Here is a 19,767-nt window from a genome sequence, read left to right as displayed (position 1 = left end):
CTATATCAACAGAAACAATTTTTTCAGGGAGAGTAAATGTACCGCTACGAACGGTTTGATGAAAGACTGAATCTTTGTATTCCTGGAAAGTAAGTCTTCCTGTAACAAGCAGCTAACGTTTGAACATGTCAAAGCAAGCCTTTTAGAACAGGAGATAAGAGCACTTGAATGATTCTTACAAAGTGGTAACTGGCCCAAAAGAAAATGTTGTGTACGGTAATTTATTCTGGGAGTTACATTTTCCTCGGCCTTGAAAAGAACTTTACCATGACTCAGTATGTTGGGCTTCACTCCCACTCTCGTTTGGGAGATTTGGGTCTGAAATACAGACCAACTGTACAAGCAAACATTTTATTCATACAGGCAATGTTATGGGCATAGGCAGTGGTAAGATAATGGCCAGATCTGTATTAGGAATGGCTTGTAAAATAATGTCAATCTGAGGTGGTGTTTATTCATGGTTTTATTTTTATCTAAGCTGTTAAATGCTATGCTGCAGAAGCTTTAATGTTTAAGCAACTATATTAATCTAAAAGTACTGTTATTGATAAAAATTCTTTTGCTTTTTGAACTGGTGAATAACACACCATCAGGAAGCCTTTATTGCTGGTATAAGCTACAGCTGTGCTAGAGGGGATAGCTACACTAACCTCGTGTCACTATCTCAGCATGTGTTCAAAGTCATTGTTTACGTGGACTTTCTACCACATGGAATTATCAACATTTTATTGCAAAAGCCTTAGTGCTGCCTCGTGCTTCCAGAGTGAGAATACAGCAATACATATGTTTTCTCCTTTCAAAAAGAAAAAGGAAAAGGAAAAGAAAAAGATTTCTCTCTCCTCCTAGTAATGCCCTCCCATCAGAAATATACATGCAGTTATAAATATCAACACCTTTAAGTAAAAGGACCCCTTCCCTTTTATATACACTTATTAATATATTGTAAAATCTCATATTTTGGGTAGCCTACCTCCTCACTTTCAAATGCCTGAGGCAGACCATGCTGGCAATGCCATTTCACCTCTGAGAGAAGGAATAACTCTTCCTCTGAGGGGTGCCCCATGATTGCCCCCCGGGCTGGACCCACCTCTGTGCCCAGCCAACGCCTGAGCAGAAAACACGCTTCTTTAGCACATGCAACATCCCGTGGGCCTGAACACACAGGGCATTCTTAGGTGGTATTAATATGTGAGTAGGTGGTTAGGACCCTGCCAGGCATGTTTGGGCAGGCTGCCCAAGGCCCTGGTGTGGATTGCGTGCAGGCATAATGCGCTCTTGTCTGCTCCTGGGAATGCATTTTGGGCAAGTGAGGTAGACATACCTCTGGAAACCTGAGTAAGGCAAACTGTTCCGGTTCATGTTAAGAGGGGAAAGGAAATGAATAAACATTATAAATCTTCATTAGCCCAGCAAGAGCAAAGAGCATGCTTTCATGCACAATAAAGAGTAACAGAAATAAAAGGTACGTAAGAGTAAAAGGAATTTTTGAGCTCTCCTCTGGAGCAAGAATCCCGTGAAAACCCCTGGAAAGATTCAGATGTGATGTGAGAGATGATATAGCAAAATTACTCCAATGGCTGTGGGTACATTAGTGGCACTAGGACAAAGATTCAGGTAAGGCAAAGCTACATGCAAATAAGAATGAAGATGGGAAGCATATGTGGCCATATGGAAACTCAAAGCAGATGATGGAACGACTTAAGAGTAGAATGATCAAAGTTACAGATATAACCAATTAGATCAGAAAACTCCAGCGAAGGGAGTAGTAGTGATAATGGACAATATATTGAACAAGCGAAAAAGACAATGCTGTCACAGAAAAGACAAACGCTACACCAGGTTGTGTTAATTGGAGCATCGTATGTAATACGAGGAAGGCAGTTTTTCCGCTCTGTTTGACTCGGCTGAGGCTTCATCCAGAGAGCCGTATTTAGTTTGGGCTACCACATTTTTCAAAAGATACAGACAAATTAGAAGGACTTAAAAGAAGGACATCAAAAATGATAAAAGGTGTTGAAAATAAGGCCCAGGAGGAAAGCTTAAGAGACCGGGATATGTTCAGTCTAGAGAAGAGAAGCCAAAAGGGAGACATAATAACTCTCGATAATTGCATGAAGGGGTGTTACCAAGAGGACAGGGACCAATTGTTCTCATTAGTCAAGGAGGACAAAACAAGAAGTAATGGACTTTAGCTGCAACATAGATAATAGGGTTAAATATTAGGAAAAACTTTACAACTGCAGGAACAGTTAGATCATGGAGCAAACCGTCAAGAGGTTTTCCAGAATCACCTCCACTGCAGTATTTTAAGGCCAGACTTAATGTTGATCTATCAGCAATGGTTTAAGTTTAATGAAATCAATCCTGACACAATACATGAGGGAAGGAGAAAAAAGACTGGCCTGAATGACCTGCATGGGATGTGGTTGCTGGTAAATAGCTCTGTGATTCTCTGACCCCATGCAGTACAATAGTTTATTTGCTATTGTTAATTTTTTTCCTATCTGTAATCCCTGTCTTCATCCGAAAGAGAAAATGCAGAGATGTGTTTTCCAGGCTTAAATTAATACTGATATGTATCCACCTTATGTGTTTAGAGATGTGACCACATTTCCCATCCTCAGATCAGCTGGTGACTAGCATGCATTTGGAGTGTCAGCTGGGAACAGAAGCTTTCATATCTTCCAGCTGCAGGGTGACTCCTGGGTCTAAGCAGTGGCTGGTTGTGTCTGACACCTTTCTGCAGTGTGCTGCAGGTAACGGCAAGGTTTGTCTTTAAAGCCCTTTCAAACCTTCATCCCCGTACTTTCCATTGACTAGTAAAAGCACAATTTATACCCTAGACCTACACTTTCTCTGCTTAGAGTATGACAATTGCTAAAGTAAATCTCTTTCATGAACACAGTGCCCCCAGCCCTACACTACCTGCTTGCTTGACATCCTTTACGTAGCTCGGGCTGTTAAAACTCAAGATAAAAACACCATGCATCAGCATCTGCAAAATGAGCATTAGGACTAGTATTAAAATCCAGGACACCGACAGCTTATATTAACGACAAACTTTTTCAATTACTCCAAGACATTCCCAATGTATAAATGCAAATCAGATTAATATTAAAGCCAAAATTCTGAGGTACCAATATACAATTAAACAGAAAGGGAGAGGGGGGATGTTTTTCTTTTTGTTGTCTACTGCATTGAAATACTAAGTGTCCTCAAACCACTGCTTAATGACATAGACTGGAAATGAAGTAGCTGAACGAACCCCCTATATGGACATGTTCTGCCAACAACCATTCCGGTGCCAGCAATAAATTCCCAGACTAAACAGTTTAAATTTGGCATTCTCATTTGTGATGCTGTACTTATGCTACGCTCACAAGATTGATTCTCTGAATTCAAAGTATTCTAGCAAATGAATTAGTAGAAATATGAAATTTTGGATGACAACCATATGTCTACAGCAAATTAATCTGATATTTGAACAAAACACTATTCTTATCAAGAGAAATTTGTGGTGGTTTGAACAATAATAGCTACAGTCAGGGTCAGTCAGGTTTCCACTCTAATTCCTACTTTCAGGAGACTAAATCCAATGCTGACTGGAGCCTGACAACGAGCTCTCAGATGAGACAAGATGCTTTTTTTAGTAACCAATGGAAATACAATTTTTGTACTAAATCTTCATGATTTTTTCTAAATTTCACCTGATTTAAAAAAAAAATCTTACTCCTGTATAACTAAAATGGTTCTCAATTTAAATCGGAATTTGTCCAAAGGCTCGTTCAGAGTGGCTTAGGTATTCTGACAATGAAAAAGGAAGAAGTATGAATGTTTAAAAATGGACTGCAAAACAAAACAAACAGAAAAAGCATCACAAGCATTTTTAAATGTGGACTTAATATGCATGTGCAGCAGCTGGATTGACACAATGGACCCTAACGGCTCCTTCAGGTTCCTTTCATACTGTATTATTCACTCTGCAGTCAGAGTACCAAAGACAAAATTTTTGGGAAAAAGCCTATATTTTTGCACACAGCTGCATTTACACAATAACACAGGCGATGTTATCATATGACTGTCCCAATAGAAAAGTGCTCTTGTTTAACGGAAGTATTTAGTATCTGGATATAAGGTCGTCCATGGGTTAGCATGGAAAGCAAGTCAGAGCACTATTTGGTCCAGGGCTGTGAAACCTTTAGCTGACAGATTCCATAATCAAAAATAATGTAGCCTTGCCCTTTATTTCCTCACCTGCCACTTTCCAAAGACCATTCAAATTTAAAAAATGTTGCTTACATAACTAAGCTCATTTTCTGTTAGAAATAATGAAAGATGTTTTGGATTTATTGAGCAATTTTATCTGATTTATGAAAACCACTTTTGTCCACTCTTCTCTTTTCTATTACAAGTAAGTGTACTGTACTGGGAATACTGAGCTAATGCCCTCGAGGAAGACCATGTGACTGCAATTATTTATGAATTAACATGTCACAGATTTGAAGCTTTGAGACAAACACATTTCCCAGCTGTGCATTTGTGACTTCTGAGTTTGTAAATGGAACAGATGAAATAATGACTTGCTCTTCCTCTCTATTCCTCTTATATATTGGTTAGTTTACTTGCTGGATATGTAAAGACAGGTAGGAATACTTACGCACATATTCATCATTCACAGAGAGTGTAAATTAAACATGCCATTACTTTATCAGCTATGATAATAAATACTTGATGCCAGACTGTATTTCTCTACAAGCGATGTTATCATTGTTTTAATACACCGTTTGCCTTCAGAGATACAAAAATAATTTCTGAATGCTAATGCTGCTTAAAGCCAACACAGCACAGGAGTAAAACCCTGTAACTAAAGAGTGAACTGCTTTAAAAAGCACAGTAACATGTGCTTAGTTAATGCTTTAACTTGATTTGTGCTTTGGGAGCCAAACAATAGTTTGACTGATATTATTAGATACATACTTGCTTGGTTTGTCCTGCAAACTTAAAAGTCAAGCTGAAATCAAACTCAGATGTCTTAATCAATAGCACAAACATAAAGGCAAGAAATATATGTAGAATACATATGGTTTTGCTGTCAGATATAAACAAGTGTAGCTGATACACATACATACATATATCTGTTAGCTGACTATGTAAATTGAGATGAAAGCCCATTTTCAAGCATGACCTGTGATAAACAAATGCATATAAATAAACAATAAACCAAGATAACACTAGAATAACATCAATTAAAACAATTACAACGACTTCTAGTCATCATGAAGTATTGTTTCAGTTCCATCTTAAAACAGGAAAAGCTCCCAATTGTTCTTAAATCAACTGGTAACTGATTCCACATTTGTGGAGCCTTGAAACAAAAAGCTTTTTATCCCTAGTTTGTATTCATTCTAGGGCATGGTAGTTCCACAGCATGAATAGAGTGTAATGTGTAAGCTGCTCTAAGTGAAAGTAGCAGGTTGAAATAGTGGACACTGATTGACACAGTACTCTAATTGCTATTTTATATCCATATTTTAAAAGTAAGACTTTGCAGGGGAAAAAAGTCATATCTAAAGTTGACACGACTGGCAAGTTGGAAGTGCAATTCAGATCTATGGAATTTTACATAGCATTTGATATTATGCCAGACATACATGCGTAAGTACAGAAAAAAACCCCACGACAGAATACGATCTAGAAAAAAGCCTTGGAATTCTGATAATCAGTCTGTGCTATTAACCAGAATACTAAAACTGCCTCTTCATTCCCGTTTGCAAACAGCAGGGTACAGAAGAACTTAAAAGTGAAATTTTTGTATATATATATAAAATGTGCTTATTTGCTGTCTCTTCTTCCAATGTATAAATAAACCATCAAAAATTCTTTTCTGTCCTTCAAACCCATTTGTTTTTCAGGTACTGATTTCCATGTTTTCCCTAGATAAGTCCTCGGGAGTCTGGAGAACCACTAGGATTATGACATCAAAAGGGACAAAAGATTGGAAGCTATTTAATGACAGGAGGGTGGGACATTTAAATCATACTCTTTAAAAGTGTTTTTTTTCCCATAAGCACTTACAGGACTTAAATTCCTGACAAACACATGAGAAAAAGGCTCAGTCAGCCCTTTGAGAAAGAGCTCTGAATACTGCCAGTTGCAAAGTTCCCTAGAAAGTCTTCATGAAAAAGGGGGGAAGGGTATCAAGATTTGATATTGCCAAAGTTAAAAATAAAACAAAGATAAAAGTGAGAAAGCTCAGTGTCTGTTGTTTCTTTATAAATCACAAAGGCATTGTAAAGGACAGAGTAAAAAAGCATAATTTTTACCCTTTCCCAGTCTTTTATAAAGGTCAGATTCAGGGGATTGCTGCACTGCCACTGAACCTCCAAAAAAGAATATTCTGAGAATAGAAAAAAGAAGGGTGGCATGCCTGGAAAGGCGAGATGCCTGCGTGAGAAAGGCATTTTGGAAAAGAGCCTGTCGCCCACAAAGTACTGCAGAATAAAGTAATCAAAGCTGTGTCTGCGGCAAGCCGTGACTCCTGCGAACAGGCAGGAGGGAAGGTCTATGTCGTGCCCCCGAACGGTCTGCCTTGTTGGTGCCCATGGGTGGGGCGGGCAGGAAACCGCCTGCTCACCCTTTCACAAGCTTGTGGATGAGTCCTGTCTTGCCCAGAGCGCTGTCACAATTTGTTACCACTCAGCATCAGCCACTTCCCGTGGATCAACAGAGGAACAGTGCAAAACCAGTACTTTTACAGAAAGCGAACTGCTGGGATGGAGGAAAAGTGTCTATGTGTGTGGATTTATGACCCTGGAGACTGCAAACCTGCTGGACCACAGCAGTGCAAGTGGAGGAAGAGGACAGTAGATCACGCTTAATACTTTTGCAGAGATAGCTCACTTTCCAGCCACTCTGAGCCCTACCGCCCATGCTGCTCTCTGCCACAATGCCCTTTTATTCTGGTTTCTTGCTGAGGATGAGGATTTTGAAATCTAATGCCACATCTGTCCTAGAGGTGAACCGTGCTATTTTTAAGTCCCCAGAACCTGCAAAGGCACAGAATGCAACTGTCCTGGAGGGCGAGCAATTTGGTCAGCCCGGCTGACTGCAGTAGTTAACAGAGTCCTGCTTTATCTTCACTGTTAGGCACTTCATATCTTATACAAAAAATCTTATGTCTTCCTCTGTGAATGCAGAAAAATCTCTGGAGGGAAAACCAAAACACCAAGATCAAAAACTTGGCCCCAGTGAAAGTAAAGGGACCAGGCCTTACCCCAATTCTCGCCTTAAATATCGAGGGAGGTCTTAGTAGGGGATTTGCATATCAGTGATAGTCTGATATTTAAATTCTGCACAAGATGAAGGACTGACAAATCCAGAAAAAGGTATATTTTGTTTTGTTCCTTCTTCTGGAGTAAACAAATATGACATATGTATGCATTACATCATGCAGTGAAGTAATAATTGTAGTAATAGAAACCATGGTCAAATTTAGGTTTCGATACATCTTTATGAGACTGTAGTGCCACAGTTAGATTCTCACTACTGAGAACCTCTGATCAGAACTGGGTCATTCTCAGCATCAGTGTAGCGGGAATAGAGAAAAAAATCTGAGTTTTACAAAGGACAGACAGAAAAGTAGGAGGTTAATATAGCAGCCTCATGGGAGTAAAAGGGTGTCTGTGAGTGAAAGAATAATATTCAGTTTGCAAGCCCCATAGATCCACAACACTGAAGCATTGCAAGGGAGAACACTGTTGGTTGGAACCTACACTTATCTGGTTATATTATCCCTTAGCAGTTGGATAGCCCTGGTGTCCTAAAGTCTGACAAACTAAAATAAAAATAAATGAAATAAAATGAAAACAATCAGTTGGAGAAAAGTCACACAGTAGTGAAATCTGGCAAAAAATAAGTCAAATTTTGAGCCTAGCAACCACAGTCATGTACCTTTAGACTTTGCATCTGTATGAAAATCAAGTTTTCTGAAATCAGGAATCAGAGGAATGGTCCGACCCCGTTGCAGCACATCATCTAATCAGTTGCCAATTACAGGAGAGTATTTTGCAGTAACATGGAAACTGTGTGTTAACTTCATTGGAAACTAGGATAGCTCTGCAGAAAGCTTGAGCTACTGCTGTGGCATTATGACTTTATAACATGGTCATTCAGTAACTTATCTCCAATGGGTCTCAGAATGGAAGTCATAACTGTGTCCAGTTTTGCTACTTTAGTGTCTTTATTGTTCACACAGTTCCTTCCCTAGTGCTATCTTATGATTGCGGATAGAAACCAAATGGCTCTGATACTCTTTGTCTGAGTATATCTGGTAATTCTGTCCTTAATTAAATACAGTGGTTCTTCACAATGGAAGAAGGCAAAAAGTGAGAAGAATTCTCTGAAGTCTAAACTGTTTCTTTCCACTCATACAAAAGGAAACAAGAATTTTTTTTCTTTTTGCTGAAAAACTGTGCATCTGTTTTTTTTAAAGAATCTGCTTCTGATACAGCAATTGTGTTATGTTAAACAACCCAGAACTCACTACAAGAGAAATCTTACTTTCAGTAACAGCAGACTAACCTTGAAATTTTAGCCAAATTCTTTAGTTAAGATATTCCAAAGACAAATAATATGTCTTTTTTAAGTGTCACAGCAGGAAAGGTTATGTTCAGAAGCAAATGAAATTTTAAGAAAGGGCACCCGGGCACTTCTAGCCATGAAACTAAAGCAAGAAGGATCCCCTGTGACTGCCTTGGTTAATCAAAAAAGGTTTAATTCCTTTCCCAGATGAAATCATGATTATGTCTACGAAGTGCCTAGCTTCTGTGAAAGAGGAAAGGTATCTACTTCCCCAAGGTTTCTTACCTGGGGAAGTAAGTTTCTTACCTGGGGAGGCTGGTGACCAGGCAGCAGTCAGGGAAAGCTAGGACTAGAAACCCAAGCAGAATAATAGCTAGAAGCAGTTGTGAGAGAACCTCTGAAACCCACAGATAATTTGGGAGAGGATAAAGGACGCATATACTGGAAGATGTGGGAGGGAAGAGAGAACTGTAGTGATCTTGATACCTTCTAGCAACATGAGGTTGAGGCAGAAAGAATCAGCTTGATGGAAGACGCCCAAGTGGAAATAGGTCCAAGCTGCTCACTTGATGCAGTAGGTGTTTGCTGGGTAATCCCAGCACTCTTAGGCTGAGTGATCTGCAGCATGGACTAGGGTCCTGAGGTACTCATTTTAAGGGCTCCCCAAAGTCATGGAGCCTCCAGTTCTCAACCTAATTTTAAGTAGTTGAAAGACGAGTGAAGGTTAGGAAAGTAGTTCTTCAAAACTCCCTCTAGAAGAGAAACACAACTCCTAAGAGTAAATCCTGTACTAGATAGCTTGAACTGCTTTCAAAGGAAACCTCTGTTGTTGGTTACAGAGGAAGTTGAGGGAAACTAAGTGTCGGCACACCTCTGATATGCATGGAAAACAGGTCTTGGGCTTTGCAGAGAATAGAAACTTCAGTGGGATTGCAAGTTTCTAAGAAGAAAAAGTTCATGAAAATAAATCTTAGAAGAAGGAGGTGTTTCCACAACTAGTTTATGGAATCAAAATGGTGACACTTTGATGAATCTAAGGAAAGATACTAGATGGAAAGGGAATGAATTAGTAAGGCAAGTGGAGCAAAACAGCTCTCGGTCCATGATTCCAGAAGGGTAGAAACCAGTAAGTCAGGAAGATAAGGAGGACTAGGATTCAGGCACACCAGGTAGCTTCTTGTCTTACTATAACGCTGACAGTCAAATCATGAGGACAGAGGGACAGAAGAAGAATTTGACATAGCAAAAGAAAATGTCTGGTAAAGGAACTAACTCCATTTGTTCATCCACTTTCAAGTTGAGGCTTTTATTTTTTTTGCTGGTTTGCTACCATTCAGATCATAACACATACAAAAAGACCAGGCTTAAACAGATTATTTGACTGATGTTTTTCAATTTTTCTGCCAACTAACTTGCTACGGCAGGTAATGGTCTGCCTGAAAAACTGCTTTTTCAGGCCTCTGAGAGGAGCCACAGTGAAATTGAGAGAGGTCAAAAGAAGTCAGCTGCCATTTTCACTCCTATTTTTTATGGAAATGGGCAACAGATTGGTGAAGACATTGTGAAGGCTCTAAGGCAATCACTCTTTCAATTTGTCCAATATTAGTTTCAATAAGAACTGAGAACAGAAACAATCGCCAGCAGCCCCTAGTTGATTTGTTAAGACTCACTCTTGTCCACTTCAAATCACCTTTGACATTTACGAGCTCAACTTTGCAAACATCATTTGAGTATTATTATTTTATCTGATGCCTCTATTATGCCAGTGCCTAGGCTTCCATAATGCTGAAAGTGATGCATAGGTATCAAGAACACCACTGTTTCTTATGTCTCCACTTCGTGAAAAACAAGGAAGCTTTTGTTTTTGTATACAGACCCAATACCTCCAGCATTACACATGCAAGGTATAGTAGTTTACAAAGATTTATGTGTATGCATCCAAACTGAATTTGAAAAAAGGGAGATCTAGTTTGGCAGACATTTACAATAAGACTAGCATATTGATAGCAAATTAGCTTTCCCCTGCACCAACATTCTTCTATGTAGAAGCCATCTTTGTAGAGCTCATAGGGCATAATAAGCAAAGAAATGCTAATACGGAACATTTAAAACACTTCAGGTTTGTACTCTTTGCAGCATGCAACAGGTTGCGTGCAACTCTCCTCTGCAGAGTCACAGGAACAAGAAGAAAAATAAAACCGTGCCAAACAAGATAACAATGGTATTGACAAATATTCCTAGGACAGAAATGCTCAGTGTGATTTACTCAGTGTGATTCCAGTATATGCAGTTTAGGGGTTGGAAGGAAATGTCTATCTGGGTCAAATAGTTTGAGACATAGTGACCAAGAAAGAGAGAGAGAAAATAGTATCAGTGTGGGATGGGTGGTGTTCAGTCACTACTGCAGATTCTTACAGAAAAGATGCCACTTTGCCTGAAGCCAAAATTGTACAGCACGTGCATTCTGGCTACTGTCTGCTGTAAGGCTGAAACTCGGAGACTGCCGATGAAAATGGAAAATCATTGAACACAAATGAAAGAAGAGTGGAAGGGGAAATGCTGAGGACCACGTTTAAGGAGAGCTGAACTACTATGTGGGTTTGGTAACATACAATATGTCTGCAATGGATTCTGCACTGGGCTGCAGAGACAGCCAGGCTGGCTTTAGCCATGTGGGATCCCAGGCAGGTTATGGCATGGGCTGTCCTAAATATAATTTAAAGAGAACAAATAAATGCAAGGAAGGAAAGTTAGAATTTTCCTGAGGGTTTGCACACAACTGTGGGAGAATAATAATCTTTCTGGGAATGCTCCTCTGCAAGGGGAAACTTGAAGATGATAGCTTTAAGCTGGACTGAGCAAAATTTCTGTAGCATGTATAAGGAAATTCTGTTTCCAACTCTTTTTTATTACATCTTATGTGCCTCGCAATTACCAAGTAACAATAAGCTTCAGGCATTCTGGAGATGCATACTTGGAATTGTTTTAACGGGGGTTCTTTTTGTGTCCTTAAAGAAATATTTAAAAGTTTCTTAAAATGCTACAATGTAGAGAGTAAATAAACATAAAATGTGCACCTTAAAGAAATATTTAAAAGTTTCTTAAAATGCTACAATGTAGAGAGTAAATAAACATAAAATGTGCAGAACTAACAGTAAAAAAAAGGTGAAGACATTTCCCCTTTTCTTGACTTGGGTGCAGAATAACACATGCTCTAAAGAGTAAACCATCAAATATTCTGTATATGTAAGCCTTCTCTCATAGGTTGCAAGTAAGCTACAAAAAATTCCTATTGAGTGCGCCGTGGAAGGATCAATGCCACTAACACCTTGATATTTGCTCCCACTTTCCATTTACTTTTCACTTGTGACTTTAGAATATAAGTGACAATGAAGCATTGTCTCTATGGTATATAAATGGGAGCTTATTTCCTGCATTTACTCTGGTTTTCTTAGGGGAAAGGGGATTTACAGTTAATAACAAATCCTGTTCCACATTTGGATTATTCCTGTGTACAGTGAAAACTCCTTGAATTTCAAATAATGCCAATTTCCATCTCTTCAGCTGGAGAGGCGATGGGGACTCTGGTGCGTGCCTTTTATCTCAGAACCGTAAGTGGTGTGGTAAAGGACTCAGCCATAAATAACCCCATGTGCCGCCAAGGCCGGTGATAAGCAAATGCTTGCGGAAAGGCCCTTGCTCCCTAATCTTCACGGACCTGTCGCACCGCACAGAGACAGTCTGCACAGCAGGTTAGTCGCAATGACCAGCTCAAGGCACGGTGGGTGCTGCTGTCCTCGTCTTTGCTCCCTTGGCATTTCTGTGCAGAAGTAGCATGGAAATGTCCACCACCCTCGATTGCTACCAGTAACGGATGGGCATATGGAGAATGATTTAACTGATTACTAAGCCTGTCTTTAACAGTATTTTATCAGCTGGCAGCAACTTGCAAAAGAAGGAGCCGAACAGACAGTATTAAACCTACACCCCAACATTACATAACTCTTCATAGGAAGGGAAAGACAGATACAGAGAAACCCAGCCTTTTGTTTTTTAACAATATGCTTCTTATAAAAGCTTTTTTAATAAAGGAAAATGAACAAGAAGATTATTTTGAAACTTCAGCAAGCAAATCTGTTTAAAACTATGACGAACTCGAATAGTAGCAGGGGTAATGTTTAGTTTGTCTGCTATTATATTCTCTCTATTTAATGGTTTGCCAGGTTTCTTTCTGGGACATCCATTATTAGGGTATACTAATATTCATTCAATCCTACTACAACTAATTATATATCCCCCTTTACCAGTATCTTACTCCCTACCAACAGAATTAAACCTAATGAAATATATCAATATTGAAGACTCAGATGATGGCAGTTACTATCCCTACAAAATAATTAAAAGCAGTAAAGATCACACGCATAATGTTACAGTGGCAACACCTAGAGAGTGGGAACAGCATGGTAATGATATTCAAACAGGAACCCAGCACCCCCTCAACCCTGGAACCACTAATAACTTCAGCTGGAACAATTGACAGAGGGGAAATGAATCATTCCCTTTGACAAGAACAAAACTATATTAAAATGTAATAGTTTATTAAACAACTGACTTCAGAAGTTAAATTGCTAAATTTCATCTCCATGGGTTTTAAGAAGTACTGTCTGATCACAATAATGGATTGCCTACAAACTTTTATCTTAGCCATCGCCTCCAGAGTTGCTGTATTTAATTATTTAAACATTGTATTAATGAAACATGTTATACTGGTAAGAAAACTACTTTTATCACAACACATGAAAGACAAAAAATATAATATGTGGTTTACACTGCACAACTGCATTTGCATCCCCCTTGCAAATAGCAAAAAAGTCCTCTCCCTGATCCCCTCTTTCCAGCTGCTCTGCCTGCAAGGATTTGCAGAACTAATTTAATGGCTGCCATTGTTCTTGATTCTGACTTGATTTTTTTTTTTTTAAAGAATAGAAACCATTTAAAACATTTTGGTGCACCTGTTGTGCTGCATTATGACCCACTGTGATTTCAATTTATGTCACATGAGAACATGCCACTGGAGCACCAGATTGCATCATGTGCAAAAATCCTAGCAGTGCTGGAAATTGATGTCACATCACATTTTATAATGCATACCTATGCATATAATGCATAGAAACAAGAGGACTAAATTAAGATCAAAAAAACAAGGAAAAAGAAAATAGGCATGGCATGAATGAGGCTAGGCAGAACCATTCTGATCTGTCCATGTGACCTTTAGAGGCTGGAAACCTCTGCTGCACAGTGAAGACCTCTGTCACTTGAGCTATTGAGACCCCAGTAGCAATAGTAGATTGTCATTTGTTTGTGGATCAGCCACAAGGGGGAAGTAAGACACATTTTTAAGTGGGTTTCAGGTGTTTGCTGACATTACAGGAACACTGCAAATTAAGAAAACTTGGAAAAATTCCATGTTCTGGATAGGGTTAGGGTGTAGAGATGAATGCTTCTGCCTCATTTCTGCTCAGAGAAACAATCTCTCCTGTCACTCGAAGCCTCTCCCTCAGGTTCTTTTCTGGTCCTATCTTCTCCAGCTGCCATCCTCCCTTTCTCCTTGACCAACTGTCCCAAGAGGGATAAAATAATTTGGCAAAGTGCTCTGGAGCACATGAAAGACCAAAACTTAGGTACTTAAATGGAAAATGCAGAAATGAACAAAATATTAATCATATGAGCTTATAGTTAAGCACCTTCGAGAGCCCTTAAGAAGAGAGACTTGGCTTGGAAACCTGCACTATGAACACACTCATTGAATAATCATGTTTTGTGGAAGGAGATTTCAAATACACTGCAGAATCCTGTACAGAAGGATCCAGCAATGCTTTTTCTCCTCACAAGGCACAAGACAAAATATGCCTTTGCAAAGAACAGCAGCCTCTTCGTTGGAAAAATGGCGACAATATTTCCCTGCCTCACAATTGTATTGCAAATACCAATGATGAAAAAATTCTGCAAGAAATGTTTGGAGAGCATTTAAAATGCTAGAAATGCTAAAAAGCCATTCCTTAGCTGCCTTAACAGTGTATTAAAAATCTACCTGCTATTACGTAGCAACCCTTTACAGCCAGAAGAACAGATGCACTGTGGATTAAAACCAATAAAACATTCTTCTCTTAGGGAAGAAAGAACAAACATATGATCTGAGTTCTGCTTGGTGCCAGTGATGCTTCCAGTGATGTACTGTGTCCACTATTTGACCACTGTCCTTAAAAACAGATGTGGACAATTTGGAGAGCAGAGGTCAAAAGTGAATGAGAATGATCAGAAAATATGAAGTGTGAAGGGACTGTAGTTATTCTATCTGAAAGTAAAGAAGGCTGAGAGAGAAATGATAGCAGCTAAGAGATATGTAAGAGAAAGAGAATAATCTGTATGACAAGCCCAGTGTGGATAGGACAAGAAGTAATAGCTTTGAATCACAGCAAGAGGGATTTGGGTTAGACATTAAGAGAAAAATTCTAATTGTAAGAAAAGCTAAGCACTGGAGAAGAACACTTACCTCACCTGGGGAGACTGCGGGATCTCCACCACTGGGAGACTTCAAGAACAAATCATGCAGATATCTTTCAGGCACATTCAAGGTCCTCCCATTTACATGGACTAACTGATGAAGAGAGTCCTGTTTCCTGTGATTCTAAGTTTTACTGTCTGGTTTGTACAAACAGTGAGAAATGGCTTGCTTGTGTGAGAGCTACAGGGACCAGCCACTTAATATGTGGAAGCCATTAATGAAAAGCAAGCTTAATGGATATTCCAAAAATATTCACCTGCATTTCAGTGTGGGAAGGTGATAACCTATTGCTGAAGGAATCCTGTTCTACCGACAGGAAGAGGACCAGGAAATGAATTCTCCCTGGAAATTTCCTTCTGTGTGGTAGCCAAGCTCGCAGAATGACTTTCCCAGGATTGTTCTCCCTCCACTTACAAGCAGCTGCTGGAAAGTAGCTTTCTGCAGACTGAACAGATGGTAGAAGGGTCGGGATATTGGTGAACTTGTGCTCCAGCAGGACAGGAAGGAGCATGAAACCTCAGAGGAGGTGGTTCTGTTGTATTTTTCTGTAGAGAAAAGTGTTCCATCCGAGGCTGGACAAGTAGGTGGTTTTCACAGAATCACAGATTCTGTGAAATGAGGGCCTGTAAGGACACTGGATGTCAATAATGGTGTGGCAACACTGAGACTATGAAAATGATGGAAAAGTGCTATGGCAGACCTGTTATTGAGAGTCCACACTGAGGTCTGCTCTCTGAACTTAGTGTCAAAAGACTGAGGCTGCGGCTCAGCTGGCAGAACTGCATGCTGACACCCAAATGGGACATGCAGGTTGGGACTGCTTAAGCTGGTATTCCTGATATGACTCCTATATCATTGAACTGTGGCCTGAAAGACAAAGAGTGCTTTGAGTCCTTCTGCAGGGTGAAGCAGAGACTACAGAGCTGGAAAAGGGCCAAGAGAAAGGGACTTTGCAGGGAAAACGTGGCTTATGGAAGACTTGAACTCAGCCAGGACTTCCACTTAGCTTCAGTCCCCTCCACCTTCCACATGGCATGGCTCATGTTTTTTAGTTTCTCTCTTGCAATGAATAAGTCTTGGCTGGAGGAACAGTTTCAACTAAGATTCACCTGCTCTTCACAGGAAAATTGTGGTTTGCCTGGGAGATCAGAGAAGCAAGGCTACTGTGGCTTTGAGTGTATGGGGCCCATGTATGGTGTAACCAGTAGGTCTAGGATCACTGGGTCTACAGCTCATGTAGTGTACAGGTAGCCTGTGCATGGAGAGTGGCTGTGTATCCAGGATTTCTGGATGGCAGCTTCTTGCTCTAACTGAATCGTGAATGCCTGGAAATATTGAGCAAATGATTAACGTCCATGAGTTCTACTTGGAGCAGAAACAGAGGACATATCAGTCTTTTTACAGGTCTATGGTAGCACTGGATTTGAATTTCTTAAATGCATAATGACTTTCCACAGATCACAGCTATGAAAGACATCATTGGGCACTACAGAAAAAACACCTAGGCAAAAAAGTAGGGTAGGATCAGTGAAAACTCACACATAAATATATCTGGAGCTCAGATACTGGTGAGGAACCACAGCGGATAAGGAGACAATAAGTGATTTGATGAAAAGAAGTAGAGTAACGGGTGTTCCTATTGCCCACTTGAAAATCGAATACAACCAGAGAGTCAGGGAGGACTGTGAAGATAATGACGGAAACTTGCATCCCCACTCAGGGAAACAAGGTCTCTGTTCTTACAGAGATAAGATTGCCCTGCAATAGTGTTGCACACAAAACTGACAGACTTTTCAGGATCTTGACTCAGGAAAGTGCATTTATTGCAATACTAAATTCATGAACCACTCCATGTTAAGAGCATCTTGCTTTCTGATGTGCTTTTGGAAACTCAGAGAGCAAACTGATGTGACAGCCAGTCCTTCCACATGAAGTAATGACCGTTGGTTTCATGGGCCCCATGCTGTAACCACACCTGTGCTCTTAGCAGAACCACAACAAGAACTTGTCTCCTTCATGTTGCTTCCTTATTGCACGCTTCTTACATGACCTCAAATGAAGATTAGAAGGACTCACGGGGAGAAGGATGAGAAGATTTCTATTTTGAACAGCAAAGGCAGGAGCAATACAGAGAAGAGGTGAAATTCAGACAGGTGTTTGTCTTTTTTACACCTCTGATTCAAGTGGATGCTCCAGTACTGGTGGTCCTGTAGAACTGCAGCCTTTGGGCAGTGGCTGGCATGAATGCAATATAACATTTGGTGCAATCCTGTTGGAAAGACTGCACAAAATTCTGTTCCCTTGATCATATGAGAAACTGGAGCAAAAACTTTCCCTTCGCCAGCTTTCTTTTTTTTACCCTCATAATCAATTCTGTGTCCCAAGGACTTTTGTCTCTGCTTTGCCTTGGGACCCTTCTCATGACTGTTTGTCTCATTTTCTCCTACTCTCCTAATTCTCTTCTTCCTTCACTGAAGCAAAACCAATCAGTTTTAAATAACCTACAGCCCCTGCTTTTCCCACTAGAAAACCCCACACAGCATTCATCATAGGCTGTGGTTACACATTTGGGGGCAGGATTGACTTGAACTCCTTTCAGCATAACAAATTGAGAGGGCAGGATTTTTGAAGACTGGGGTCCTGTTTGTCAGTGCACCACAACACTGCTGCTTACTTGAACCACAACTGCAAGAGAACTAAGAGTCACCCAGCAATGAGGATTTGAGGCCGGATTATTGATAGTTGCCTATAGACCATTTTGTTCTTTGTGTTTCAGGGACTACATAGCGCTTTGGGTACCCGCTGATGGCCAGTCCTTCATTCGGGAGGGGGGAGGTGTGATATTACACTTCTGCTTTATCCAACTTATCCTCCAAGTGGTAAATATGTGTGTGGGGGGTATGCACATATGCAAAGAAAACTTAAAATAATTTATGAAGGAATTACAAAATCCAAGATGCCATAGTCTTACTTACTAGAGAAAAAAAGAAACCAAAAAACCCTCCCGCGTATGAGCAGCTAAACATTACTGCACTTCAAAATACACCTGGGGAAAAAAATATTACTGGACTTAAATACACCAACAAACTTACACTGCCATAAAACAATGTATTTGAGGACTTCAGCCAGATCAGCTACTTATAATGTTCTCCTGTTTTGCTAACATATTATGCTATGAGAAAACATCTGTAAATCCTGATGTTATAATGTACTCTGGATTATATTTCCTTAAAAAAACTTTCAATAAACAATATATTAAATGCATAGGCTACAACATGTCTAAGTGTTAGCAAATGGGGTACAGCTTTTATTCATCATCCTCCTGCTCTACCTTTGTCCTGAGCCCTCCAGATCCCCCCTAGGTCTCAGAGGTCCCCACAGCTCTCCCTACTTTTCAGTTATCTTTAATCAACCAATTCCGACAATACGTTTTAACTCAAAATCAAAACATATCAGCCAAATTAGAATGGTGTTAAAATCAGGTGGAATTAGATTAAGTCTATGGTTTTAAACGCAGACTTCTCTTTGTGCTAACAAGAAATATTTATGGCCAAGAAACCTTTAAAATCCTTTTCTCAAGATAGTTTACCTACATTTGATGCCTGGACATTTGGTTTTGGATTAGGGTGGGATGAGAGTTGGTGTGGGTAAATTGTGAAGTGAAATATTGATCCTCATCAAAATTATCTGACAGAGGCAGCTTAAGAGTATTGTATTGATGTTGTAAAAAGAGGGGTTGACAATATATAGTATTTAGCGGCATTAGGGTAAGGTAGGGCTATTGCATTGGGAGAACACTATTTCTTAATGAAGACTTAGAATCATAGAATCATAGAATTGTTATGGTTGGAAAAGACCTTTAAGATCATCAAGGCCAACCGTTAACCTAGTACTACCAAGTCCACCACTAAACCATGTCCCTAAGCACCACATCTACACAGCCTTTAAATACCTCCAGGGATGGGGACTCAACCACTTCCCTGGGCAGCCTGTTCCAATGCTTGATAACCCTTTCAGTGAAGAAATTGTTCCTAATATCCAATCTAAACCTCCCTTGGAGCAACTTGAGGCCATTTCCTCTTGTCCTATCAGTTGTTACTTGGTAGAAGAGACTGACATCCACCTTGCTACAACCTCTTTTCAGGTAGCTGTAGAGAGCGATAAGGTCTCCCCTCAGCCTCCTTTTCTCCAGGCTAAACAACCCCTCAGCCACTCCTCATCAGACTTGTGCTCTAGACCCTTCACCAGCTTCGTTGCCCTTCTCTGGACACGCTCCAGCACCTCCATGTCTCTCTTGTAGTGAGAGGCCCAAAACTGAACACAGTATTTGAGGTGTGGCCTCACCAGTACCAAGTACAGGGGAAAAATCACTTCCCTAGTCCTGCTGGCCACACTATTTCTCATACAAGCCAGGATGCTCTTGGCCTTCTTGGCCACCTGGGCACACTGCTGGCTCATATTGAGCCAGCTATTGACCAACATCCCCAGGTCCTTTTCCGCTGGGCAGCTTTCCAGCTGCTCTGCCCCAAGCCTGTGGCGTTGCATAGGGTTGTTGTGACCCAAGTGCAGGGACCTGACACTTGGCCTTGTTGAATCTCATACAGTTGGCCTCCACCCATTGA

Source organism: Mycteria americana, chromosome 1 (genome assembly GCF_035582795.1).
Source record: "Mycteria americana isolate JAX WOST 10 ecotype Jacksonville Zoo and Gardens chromosome 1, USCA_MyAme_1.0, whole genome shotgun sequence".
Taxonomy (NCBI): domain Eukaryota; kingdom Metazoa; phylum Chordata; class Aves; order Ciconiiformes; family Ciconiidae; genus Mycteria; species Mycteria americana.
Note: the sequence above shows the minus strand (reverse complement) of the source record.